Source organism: Protopterus annectens, chromosome 1.part2, assembly GCF_019279795.1.
Source record: "Protopterus annectens isolate FY-2018-M chromosome 1.part2, PAN1.0, whole genome shotgun sequence".
NCBI lineage: Eukaryota > Metazoa > Chordata > Ceratodontiformes > Protopteridae > Protopterus > Protopterus annectens.
The window spans coordinates 616,158,155-616,171,953 of NC_056727.1; positions in this window are offsets into that span (position 1 = coordinate 616,158,155).

A 13,799-nucleotide genomic window follows, 5' to 3' on the forward strand; every position below is an offset into this window, starting at 1 on the left:
TATATTATGTAGCAGGTTATACAGCATCACACTGTACATAGATTCCTTTCACATGTTCAGTTTGTTTTTCCTATAGTGAGGATTTGTTTGTTGAAACCTCAATCTTATGTTTTGCTATGGTAGCTTAGTGGTTAACTAATGTGACTGTAGAATATAGAGTCTTGTGTTCAAGCCTTGCAGAGGCTTTTTATTTTGTTGCTGGGCAGAACATGGGCCGTTGGATACAGAGTGCTTAAGGCACTTTAGAGCAGTTGTAGGTGGGTTTGCGTGGGTTTTCGTGGAGGTAAGCAGTACTTACTTCCAGTTACAGTTTCTTACACTCAGTTAGCTTCTATTTTGTTTAATCTGTGTAAACAATGCTTACTCCCATGCAAATGCACTTAAACATGCTTACTAGTGCTTATATATACTTACTTATACTGCTTATTTGTGCTTAACCCTGCTTACTAGTGCCTTATTCATTATGACACTGACACATCACATGTGCATTTAATGCAGTACTCAAGTTCACATTTAAATGTTATTTAGTAGGTTATACAGCAAAAAAATGTTCATATACAGATTTCACATGGAAAATGGAATGTGCTGCAGTGGGACTCGAACCAGGGATACCTGTTTGAAAGACGAGTGCTCTGCCCACTACACTATTGCTATACTGCTCATTTGCATATATCTTCCTTGTTATCCTCTTCAGCCAATTAAGTTGCATTACCCGTAGCTAAGCGATGGGCACACCTACATACCTACGGTTTCTTCTTTTAATTTATATGTCCTGTTGCTGTTGTACACATGGGGGGACTGTTGGTGGGGATATGAGGACACCTATGAGTGATATTGCTCATTTCTTAACAACTTCTGCTGTTCTACATTGCGGGGAGGGTGTTTATTCTGAAAGCTCAGCTCTCAGACACGCCCCCTGCACTCGTACATGCTCTATGTAAGCCTAGGAGCTCGAGCAGCGTGTGTTCATTATTATGCATGGCGTGCTGCCATCCTGCTTCTGCATGGAAGGTAAGTCAATCCAGGGGATTCTCTGTTTAAATGAATAAGAAGCTTGTCCTGCATAGAAAACAACACAGGAACAAACAACAACATACAATATTCATTCAGTGTCACAGGTACTCAAGAGTTAGATTTCATGCATTTTATAAGAACGTAACATTTTTTGATATTAACTATCACAGGCCTAAAACTGCAGTGCTCACATGGAAAACAACCCTGAGGTTTAGGATCTCACAATCTTTGTCATTTTTTCTCTTTATAGGGATTTTTAAAACCAGAGAAGTTAGAGCTAATATTTTTACCTATCCTTACTGAAAACGTAGACCTATCCTATATAACATTAGTATAAAAAGTATCATCAGACAAAATAGGCCAAAAATGATTAACAACATATGTTATTCATATCACTCCCTGCTTATATCCTGCATGGGATGCAACAACCCTCCAGCTTCCAGAGTTTCAGGGCACATTTCATGCACCCAAACATCCAGACAGCTCAACTCAAGCTGTGTGGACTAAAAATACATTTTTGTGCACTAAGGCCTTCTAAACTTTCCTGTTGTTGAAAACAGCTCTTCTCTGTCGACTATCAAAGGATTGGTGGTTGGCTTATGCTGTTAATTTGCTAGGCAGATAAGTTCCCATTGGGGAAAAAACTTCCACATTTTAAAGCTAGGACTCTGTGTTTTAATGGACTGTCATGAAACCGAACTGCATGAAACTGAACTGTACTTTTAAATGGGAATGCACTTTTTTTTCCTGTTAGTGTACAGTTCTTTACAGTAACTGACATTTTTTTTCTGTGAAGAAATCATGTTTGTTGCACTTTTTCTGGCTGGTAAAGTGTTTGAAAGTGCTTTTACTGTGTTTTTCCTAGGAAAAAAATTACTTTTAAAGGCATTACATTTGTACTGGGTTTTGCCGCTTGTTCTCCATAAGAAAGAAGCACTATTCTCGTCTTGACCATGGAATAAACTACCAGTCCCATGGCCAGTCCTTCTTCTAGCCACAAACACAAAATGTTAAGCAAACTGTCATTACCACAAAACTCGAATATGTACTTACCATATGATGATGCAGTACATAGCAAAACGTGAGCATGTATTAATAACCATCTGATGGTGTAGTACATAGCAAAACTCGAATATGTACTTACCATATGATGATGTAGGACATACATTACCTGGAATAAATACTTACCATCTGATGATGCAGGAAATACCATACCTGGAATGTTTATTGATCATCTGATGATGTTGGTCATACCTTGTTCAGAATATATACTTAGGTCATACCTTGTTCAGAATATATACTTATGATTTTATGGAGTGTCAGACATCAATTTCCTGGAATGAATGTGGGACGCTATCAAATGCTTTTTTCTAATCTATCCATGCTATTCTTAGATTCTTCCACATTTAAAAATTATGTGTGGTGTCCTTTGTCCCATATGACTTTCTTTAGTTACCCTTTTGTTCTATTGTCATATCTGATTTTTTTTATAAATAACTAGAAACTCATTCTGCATTAATTCCAGTAAATAGATGGTACATCATCAGAAGGCATGTTATCGGTCTATAGTTTTTAGGATGGCTTGTTTGTTCACTCCTAAAGAGGAGTATTATTTTTCCTGTTGTTAGCCAGGTTTACTCAAGGCTAAATCTTTGTGTAAAGATGTTAACACTTTTAGCTATAAGTTAAGAACTGCATCAGGGCCTGGGGTTTTCCATTTAGGAGATTTTCTTATTTTTGTTTCAGTTTCTCTGGTCATCATGTCATCTCATGTACATTACTGTTTCTTCTATCCAGTGTTATGTTACACAGGGCCTTCATAGATAGAAGAGATGTCTTTTTAAGTTCTTCAAGTCTTTTGGGTTTCTATTACCATGACAGGAATGGACCCCATTCCTAAGTCAAACTATGATTAAAGTTCATGAAATTAGTAGTGTTTCAATCTTTGATGTCAGCCAAAAGTGGTCTTCCCTTTTATGATAGATCAGGTGAATCAATGACTTTCCATTGAGTAGCTGGTGTTTTTCATCCCATCCTGGTGGTCCTTATCTTCTTATCATCAGAAAGAGCCCAGCTTTTCAAATAAGGTGGCAAAATAATATTCTGCTGAGCGTGCCTGTGGTAGCTCAAGTGGAACAACAATTATTGGCGTGTGGATGGTGTTTATTGCCCCATGTGGCTGGTTATCATACTCGTGCCATTTTGGCAAATCTTCATTCCATTGTTTTCCTTACCCCAGACATCTTAGTAAAGCAGAGATGCATAATGAGTGCTGATGCACTCTGAGGTGACATCCTTCAATTACAATGTTACAGTGAAGATTCCCCTGGCCACAGTGGTGACAGCTGATGCAGCACTCACTTACATGTATACCGCTGTGTTGCACATCTCATCCCTATGGTCATCTTCCTTCTAACTCTGGAGACACATCATCATCCCACTTGAGTTGCCCACATCCATGTTCCATAGCAGTGCTGTAGTGCAACACTGTATTACACAATAAAGTGAGGAGTGAGCTCTGATCTGACCACTCTGATGGTAGAGCAGGTGAAGTGCATGTGTACCAGTTAGCTAGTCGCACTCATCCCAGACTAGTGCTCATCATCCTTAGCCCATCCAGTTGAGCATTGTCGGATCATCCCTGCACTTCTCCTCTACATCCCATCTTAGCGTTGTGGAGCAGTAGAAGGATGGCTGCTGCCTGCCTGTGGTGCTACACATTAGATAAGATAGTATTCTGCTCTTCAATCTGTCTATAATGGTTGTAACTCTGGTGAAACATGCCAATGTATAGCTGGGGCTCATCGCTTTGCCCTCCTCGTCTTTATCCAGTGTAGATGCACATCTTCATTTCCTGCTGTTGTTCTCATCCTTGCTGCATCTGTCTGTGGTATAGGGGCATGCTGGGGGCTGCACTTCTCAAATACTCTCCTTTACATATGAGAAGAAGTCAGCTCTCTTTTGACCATGTTACTGGTAGTTCAGGTTAATTCCTCTTCACACCCCAATGATCCCTGCCTTTTCCTGTGCTTTTGCTTCAGAGAAGTAGAAGAGGGTTGTTTTACCCCTGAGGTGCTATTGCCCTCTGGATAAGATGTTAATATGAGGTCCCATGTGACCACATCACAGGTACAAATGGTATAGTAAACTAGTTTGCAGCTAGTGATGGATAGCTGGCCCTCACCCCATATTTTTTGGCTGCATCTTTATATGTTTTGTAGGCATATCCTCATCCCATCCAAAATTGTTTTGCACCATATGATGCATGGCCTCTTCTCATTCTATTTCTATTTTTTTATATCCCATTTAGATGAGTGTCTTCATCCTATGCTGGTGTTCCACATCCACATTTCATTTTAGGGATTTAGGGCAGAATAAGGAGAGCACTCCCGAGGTGCTGTCACTTCAATAGGATGTTAAAATGAGGTTCCATCTGAGCATGTTTGTAATAATTCAAGTGGGGCCCACATTTGTCCATGTGTAGTTGTTGCTCCTAATTTCTCAGTTATAGTCCCCTTCTTTGTGCCATTTGGATGCAGATCATCACTCTGTACCTCTAGTTCTCAAACTTATCCCAGCATAGTGTTCTACAGCAGCATAAGTAAACCACAACTCTCTCGTGGAAAGAAGTTGCACTTCGAGATCCTGTAAAAGCTGTACTATGATCTTCTCTAATAACACTGATAGTACCTCAGGAGAAGCATAACTGTATGTGGTGGTGCTCCTTACCCCAAGATGGTGTTATTCATCCATCCCCAGTGAGGACACTCATTTTGTATCTCATTCTGGTGATTTTCCTTCTTATTTTATCCTTCTGCTATAGCTCAGTATGGGTGGTGCTGTATTTGTCATGTTGCCAATTTCACATAGGATGCATATCTAAGTTCTCATCTGACCACATCGCTGGTAGACGAGGTTAACATCAAAGTCGTCATTGTGTAGGTAGCACTCTTTTTCCTGTCCTGGAGCTGCTTATTCCTTTTCATTTCATATGTAGTACAGAGGCATGGGGTGCTGTTCTTTGTCCATTGTAAAAGATGTTAAACAGATTTCTCCTCTGACCACACTTGTGGTCTCATCTCATCCTCATAGTCTTGGCCTTTATGCAGTATGAAGACTTAGCTTTATAGTTTTGTTGTTTTTTCCATACAATATTTCAGCACCTTCTTTACTAGTTTTCTCTGTAAGATGATACACTCAAACTCCTAAGTTGCTTTTCTCCTGACAATGTTAATCTGAGGTTGATTCTGACAACAGTGGTTGTATTTCGAGTGGAACATCTGCCACTGTGTGGTAGGTGATCCTCTAGTCCCAGTGCTCCTCATCCGTGTTGCATCAAGATGTTTGAACTTATTCTGTCCTCATAGTCCTCATTTTTGATTATCATATCACTACGGAGAATAACTTGAGATGTTTTGTTTGTTTATTTATTGATATGTTAACTTGATAAGATAAAAAGTACTATATGATATAAAGAAATGGTTCATTAATGAAAAGATGCAATATTCTGTTTGTTTTGTTAGCTGAATAAGAACAAATTGAAAATAACACTGACACAATAGATATGAAGATTTTAACATAAAGGGCAGCAGACTGAAAGGAACTCTAAATTGCTCGTTATTTCACTTACTTCTGATGGGCTGAAATCAAATTTGAAGATAGAGGGTAAAAACAGATTAGCGCTTATCTGCAAACAAATCAAACATTTACCTTGTTTGTAAGAACGCTACTTCAGATAAGTCATTAAATCAAGGCCCCATCTGCCTCACTTGCTGACATCTCATGTGGACGTAAAGGATCCAATTGCACTCATTGAAAGGAGAAGTTGTGCTTTATTAAAATCATATAATCTTGTATGATATTACAAAAAAACATGAATTACAATTAGCATTAAAATCTTACACACTTCATCAAATTAAATTCAAATTATTGATACAACTTTCTCACTTATTCAATCCCAGGCTGTATGCCATAACTAATATCCAGCTTTTCTAATAATCTCCACCACATTCCATGTTTTATTAAATAATAATTTGTTCATTCTAACTTGTCATATCTGAAAGACAATTGCTATATCTAATTTATATTTCGGGTTCTATGTTTTTCTTTCATATCCTCTGCAGTATCCACAGACAATATTTTCCATTATACAACGACCCCCCATTAATATTCAAAAACGTGCATGCTGGTTGGTCAGCGTGCACGTTGCAAATCAGAGTTGTAGTAATGGAAAAAGGTCCGGTCGCCCGGACTTTTTCCATTACTATAACTCTTGTTTTACAGCAACAGAGAACGCAAGATTTCCGTTACTTCACGCTGTCTCGCTATGTTACAAGGCATGGGTCATTGCTATATTCTTACTGCCCTAACTTATGTATAAAATTATATTTCTTCAAATATTTCACAACTTCATTACTTTAGGAGCTCCAAAACATATACAATTGATCATTTGCATTGTATTTTATACAATTTCAATTCAGCCTTCACAGACAATTATTTAACATTAGTCTCCTCAGAAAGATTTGCTTCTCCTCCCTTTTTTAAACCTTTTTTTCAGATTCCATTGTGGATAACAGAGTTGCTAAAATACCAGATGATTTTTTTTAAGTTCAAATCATATGTCCAGCTTATTATACATAATACCTCCCTTCATGGGGTTAACATCGTCTCCCATATAACAAATAAAAACTATTTGTAACAAGTTTCCCAAACTCTACTGGAACTGCTGCCACTGACACTAAATAACTTGGGTATTACAGAAAAACTCACCAGCCTGAACATAAATCCCTATGTCACAACATGGGTTGCCAACTGGTTTATAGACAGAACTCACACGGTAAGAATAGCGGGCTCCAGGTCTGACTCCAAACCACTCACAAGTGGTGTCCTGCAAGGCTCGGTCCTGGGATCACTACTGTTCAGCATATACTTCTCAGAAGTACAGGCAAACACAGGAGGACCGATGATGGCAAACTGGGAGCCATAATTGACTCTCTGGTTAACACGGACATCCTTCAAAAGGGCCTTAATAAGACGGATACCTGGTGTCAAAGTCATGACCTCAAGCTAAATGCCAAAAAATGCATAGTCATCTCATTTGGGAAAAAGAAAAACACCCACGAATTACCACATAGGTGGCAGCCCCCTTAATACAGAAGAGGTAATAAGAGATCTGGGGACCCAGGTAGATAGTACTCTCTCCTTTGGCAATCATATTACCAAAGTAGTTAGGAAATCCTTCTATGTGGCCCATCTAATTACTAAAGGGTTCACATCTAGAAATAAAGATCTTATAGTGCCCCTCTACCCGTCACTCATTAGACCCATTATAGAGTACAATGCCCCATTTGGGATGTACCTCAGAAGACACTTCCAACAGCTGGAAAGACCACAAAAGTACCTCACCAAGAGGATTACTGGCCTTAAACATATGTCCTATGCAGCCCAACTAAAAAACTCCGGCTGTACTCAGTGGCATGTCGCTTACTCAGAGGTGATCTCTGCCTGACTTACAAAGCCATGTCCAACTCAGAATTGGTGGACATGCTCCACCTAAAGAAATCCAAGTCACTGCGAGCCACACGCTCTAGTGAGGTAAACCTTGCCACAACAATAAATAGAACATGCTGGAGGGATAGATTCCTGTCACAGAGACTCCCCAGTCTTTGGAAAAACATTCCAAATTACATCAGGCAGAGCCCCTCACTAACACTCTTCAAGAGAAACCTTGACGAGTGGATGGGTAACAGAAAATACACCCCTGGGATCACTAAATTGGCTCTGCTTGACAGCTGATCAGTTAATTAATCAATGGGGCAGCAAAAGCCAACACACTCTGGCTAGGCTTATAAATGCCATTGGGCAGATAGCCTAGTACCTATCTATGAACCTATGAACCTATAATTATAATATCCTGCCATAAGTGTATCCATAGAAGTTACTATTATGTGAGATTTTATCTGATTAAATAACTATTCCTTTGTTTAATGTCTATATATGCATATACCACAATACTTAATGGTATCTGTTTCTGATATCTGTCAGAAATATTCATCCTTCTTTAACAATAAAATTATATAACACTGTTATATATTCCTGTCTACACAAAACCACTATTCTGAAACAACTTTTCACCCCAAACTTCAACGAAATATTCCTGTCCAAAATGTCTTTCTTTTTTCTTTCCTCAAAAATCTTACCTTTACTAAACAAATTAAATCAATTTCTAGCTTTTTTCCCTCAAGAAGCTTACATCTACTAAACAAATTAAATCAGTTCCAACATATTGTTCACTATACTATTTATATTAAGGGATACAAGACTTAAACTATCCATACTTTTTTTCTTTCCTTTAAATTGTTTTTTTTAATCTTACATTTTCTGTCCCTTCACCAAGGGAAATTCTTCCTTTATCTATATGCCACATAATACTTTTTCTCTCAACTTGCCCATAACTTTACAACTTATCATATCTGTTTTACATTAATAAAGCAAACCAGTTTTATATTTCCCCTTGTATCTTCCATTTTATCTTTTCACTTTCTTGACATCTAACAAATCTTCTTCCCTGTTTAATTCACACATTTCTTTTCAACAAAACATGAATATGTACTAACATCTGATGATGTAGCACATAGCAAAACTTGAATATGTACTTATCATATGTTGATGTAGTACATATGTTTATTGATCATCTAATGATGTTGGGCATACCTTCTTCAGAATATATACTTACTATCTCTTGCTGTCAGACATAGCTCACCTGGGAAATATGTATGCCATCTGATGATGTCAGACATCAATTTGCTGGAATTAATACCTACCATCTGATGATGTCACACATAGTGCAGCTGGATTACAGAATTAACATCTTTTGATGTAGGACAAAGCGTATACATGGTTACTATCTGATGAAATAGGACATAGCAAAAATGGAATATATACTTACCATCTGGTGATGTAGCATATACGTTAGCTTAAATATATACTTACTAGCTGGAATATAAATACATCATCTGATGATATAGGCCATAGCAAAACTGGAATATGTACTTACAATCGGATGATGCAGGACATAGCTAAGCTGTATTTTATACTAAACATCTGGTGATGCTGGGCATCGCTTACCTGGAATATATACTTGGCATCAGAAGATGTTGGACATACTTTAGCTGGAATATATACTTATCATCTGATGATGTCAGACATACCAAAACTGGAATATGTATTTAACATTTGATGACGTAGCATATAGTGTAGCTGAATATACACTTACCATGTGATGATGTTGGGTGCAGCTCAGCTGGAATATTAATTTCCTTTGTAAAGATATTGGTCATAGAACAGCTGGAATATATAACTGCCATCTGATGATGTATGACATATCAAAACTCGAATATGTACTTATGATCTGATGATATAGGACACAGCTTAGCTGGAATAGTTATTTAAATATGAGAATGCATGAAATAGCTTCACTTGAACATTTACTTACCATCTGATGATATCGAACATAGCACAGCTGGAATATATACTTACCTTCTAATGATGCTCGACATAGCTTAGATAGACCGTATACTTACCATCTGATAATGGCAGACATACCACAGTTGGAAGATATACTTACCATCTGATGATGAAGGACACAGCAAAACTGGAATATGTACTTTGCAAAATTGGAATATGTACTTACCATCTGATGATGTCGGACATACCAAGTGATTATCTGCTGGGTCAGGAAATTAAATGTGTGAAATAATGAAATCTTCTGCTCTTTCCTGCTGGGATGATTTGGCCTTGTAGGTCTAGGTCTAGGAATATTTATATACCAAAACTGGAATATGTATTTAACATTTGATGACGGACATATAGTGTAGCTGAATATACACTTACCATATAATGATGTTGGGTGCAGCTTAGCTGGACTATTAATCTCCTTTGTAAAGATATTGCTCTTAAAGGAGCTGGAATATACAATGCCATCCGATGATGTAAGACATATCAAAACTTGAATATGTACTTATCCTCTGATGACATAGGTCATTGTTTAGCTGGAATGCAATCTTAGCATAGAATGACATTTAGCACAGCTCAGCTGGAGTATATACTTACCATCTGAAGATGTCCCATATAGCAGCTGAAGGAAATACTTACCATTAGATGATGTAGTTTACAGTTAAAATGAAATATATACTAAAATCTGAACATGAAAGGCGAAGCTTAGCTGGAATATGTACTTACCTTCTGATGACAATGGCCATAGCACAGTGGAAATAAATACTTCCCATCTGATGATGTAGGACACAGCTTAGCTGGAATACTGATTTAACATATGATAATATATGAAATAGCTTCACTTGAATATTTACTTGCCATTTGATGATAACGGACACAGAACAGCTGGAATATATATTTAACTTCTAATGATGCTAGTCATAGCTTAGATGGAACATATACTTACTATCTGATAATGTCAGTGTTAAATAAAATCAAATAAAATCAAGAATTCAATACACAGGAGGTTCAGATTCAAAAGTTTACTAGTGTACACCAGGAGGCAAAAAACGTACAAGTACAGAATTTTGTCTGACATGAAACAGGAAGCACACAATTTTATATAGGTTTAACATTCAAGCTGTGCCCACCTTACTGACGTGGTATGTCACAGGGCATCTACATCACTTTAGTTTACAGTCCTCTATTCATTAAATCTGCTGATGCTGTATATTTTAAAAAAGTTTTCCTCTGGTTACAATACGGCCTTGCTATCCACCTGGTCAGACATAATGTCTCTCTGTAAAGTTACTTCTTCAAGGTTTCATATCAGTTCGAATACAATAGCAGATTCAGTCTTTTAATACACATCTTTGTTCTCTGTTACACTTTCTCAGACAGCTGCGTGCTATCTCAGTAATACATATACAAGGCCAAATCATCCCAGCAGGAAAGAGCAGAAGATTTCATTATTTCACACATTTAATTTCCTGACCCAGCAGATAATCACTTGTGAAAAGCATAAACATTAAAACTTGCTAAGCTAGCAGCTGTCAGGGTCGAAGGTCAGCCTTGCTTCAAGCCACACTGCAGTTTCAAAACTACTTTACATTTAAACATGAATTAATCCTCTCTACTATATGATTAATAGAATAAAATGCATTATATACTATTTTGCTTTTAAACTAGCATTTCTCATATATTCAAATACACATTTTTCTAACAGTCAGACATGCCACAGTTGGAAAATGTACTTACCATCAGATGATGTAGGTCACAATTTAGATGAAATATATACTTACCATATGAAGATGTAAGACATCATAGCTGGAATCTATACTTACCATTCGTTAGTATCAGCCATTACACAGCTGGAATAAACACTTGCGATCAGATGTAAGACATAGCTTAGCTGGTAAAAGACTCACCACCTGATGATATAGGAAATACTGTACCTGAATTATTTACTTAGCATCTGATGAAGTTGGAAATACAGTAGCTGAAATATTGTAGGATGCAGCTTAGCTGGAATATATACTTACCATTGGATAATGTAAGACATAGAATAGCTGAAAGATTTTCAAACCTTCTGATTAAGTAGGAAGTAGCATAGCTGAAATATTTACTTACGATCTGATGATGTAGGATACAGCTTAGCTGGAATATATACTTACCATTGGATGATGTAAGACATAGAATAGCTGGAAGATTTTCAAACCTTCTGATTAAGTAGGAAGTAGCATAGCTGAAATATTTTCTTACGATCTGATGATGTAGGATACAGCTTAGCTGGAATATATACTTACCATTGGATAATGTAAGACATAGAATAGCTGGAAGATTTTCAAACCATCTGATTAGGTAGTAAATAGCATAGCTGAAATATTTACTTACGATCTGATGATGTAGGATACAGCTTAGCTGTAATATATACTTACCATTGGATAATGTAAGACATAGAATAGCTGGAAGAAATTCAAACCATCTGATTAAGTAGGAAGTAGCATAGCTGAAATATTTACTTACCATCTGTTGTTGCTGGCATAAGTTAGATGGAATATATACTTAGGTTCATAGGTAGGTACTAGGCTATCTGCCCGAAGGCATTATTAAGCCTAGCCAGAATGTGTTGGCTTTCAATGCTCCCTTAGATTAGTTCCCTGTGCCTTTGTCCAGCAGAGCCATTGAAATGATCTCTGGGGTAAACTTTCTGTTTCCCATCCACTCATCAAGGTTTCTCTTAAAGAATGTTAGCGGGGAGCTCTGCTTAATGTAGATTGGAATCTTGTTCCAGAGCATGGGAAGTGTCTGGGACAGGAATCTATCCCTCCAGCACGTCCTATTTATTGTTGTGGTGAGGTTTAGATCCCTGGAGCATGTGGCTCGAGGGGATATGGTTTTCTTTAGGTCGAGCATGTCCATAAATTCTGTGTTGGACATGCCCTTGTGTGTCAGGCAGAGAGTAGACAGTATGCAGCCGAGTATAGCTGGACTTTCTTAAGTCGAGCTGCATAGGGCATCTGCTTGAGGCCAGTTATCCTCTTGGTGAGGTACTTCTGTGGTCTCTCCAGTTGTTGCAGGTGTCTTGTAAGGTACATCCCAAATGGGGCTTTGTACTCTGTGATGGGTCTGATGTGTGATGAATAGAGGGGCCCAATGACCTCTTTTGATCTGGATGCAAACCCTTTTGTGATTATGTGGGCCACATAGAAGGATTTTCTAACCACTTTGGCAATGTGATTATCAAAGGAGAGGGTTCTATCTACTTGGGTCCCCAGATCCCTTATTATGTCTTCTGTATTTAGGGGGCTACCAACTATTTGGTAGTTTGTGGGTAGTTTGTGTTTTTTCCAAAGGGGATGACTATGTACTTTTTGGCATTTAGCTTGTGGCCATGGTTTTGACACCAGGTATCTGCCTCAATGAGACCTGTTTGGAGGATGTCTGTATTAGCTGGAAAGTCAATTATAGCCCCTAGTTTGCAGTTGTCTGTGAACTTGGTCAGCCATAGTCCTCCTGTGCTTGCCTGTACCACTGAGAAGTATATGCCGAACAGGAGAGGTCCTAGGACTGAGCCCTGGGGAATGCCACTTGTTACCATTGTCGAGTCAGACCTAGCTCCCGCAACTCTTACCATGTGCGTTCTGTCTGTGAGCCAGTTGGCAACCCATCTCCTGACGTAGGGGTTTATGTTCCGGCTGGTGAGCTTGTCTAAAACACCAGAGTGGGGAATGGTGCTGAAGGCCTTTGCAAGGTCTAGGTAGGCTGTGTGGACCACCTTTCCCTCGTCTATAGCCTTGGTAACTGTCTCAGAGAAGACCACCAGGTTTAGGAGGCATGATCTGCCCTTAACAAAGCCGAACTGGATGATATCAGCAATAGCACAACTGACACAGATACTTTTCATGCAATGATTTAGCACATAGCATAGCTGGATTAAATACTTACCATATGATGACACAGGAAATATCTTCACTGGAACATCTACTTACCATCTGATGATATCGGCCATAGCACAGCTGGAATATATACTTTCATCTGATGATGTGGACGTACATTACAGTAGGATATAGCTTGGTTGGTATATTTACTTGCCATTAGATATCAGATATAGCACAACTGGAATATATGCCTACTATTTGATGATATTGTACAAAGTACAGCTGTAATATATACTTACGATCTGCTGATGTTGGACATAGCAAAACGTGAGTATGTATTAACCATCTGATGGTGTAGCACATAGCAAAACTCGAATATGCACTTACCATATGATGATGTAGGACATGCAT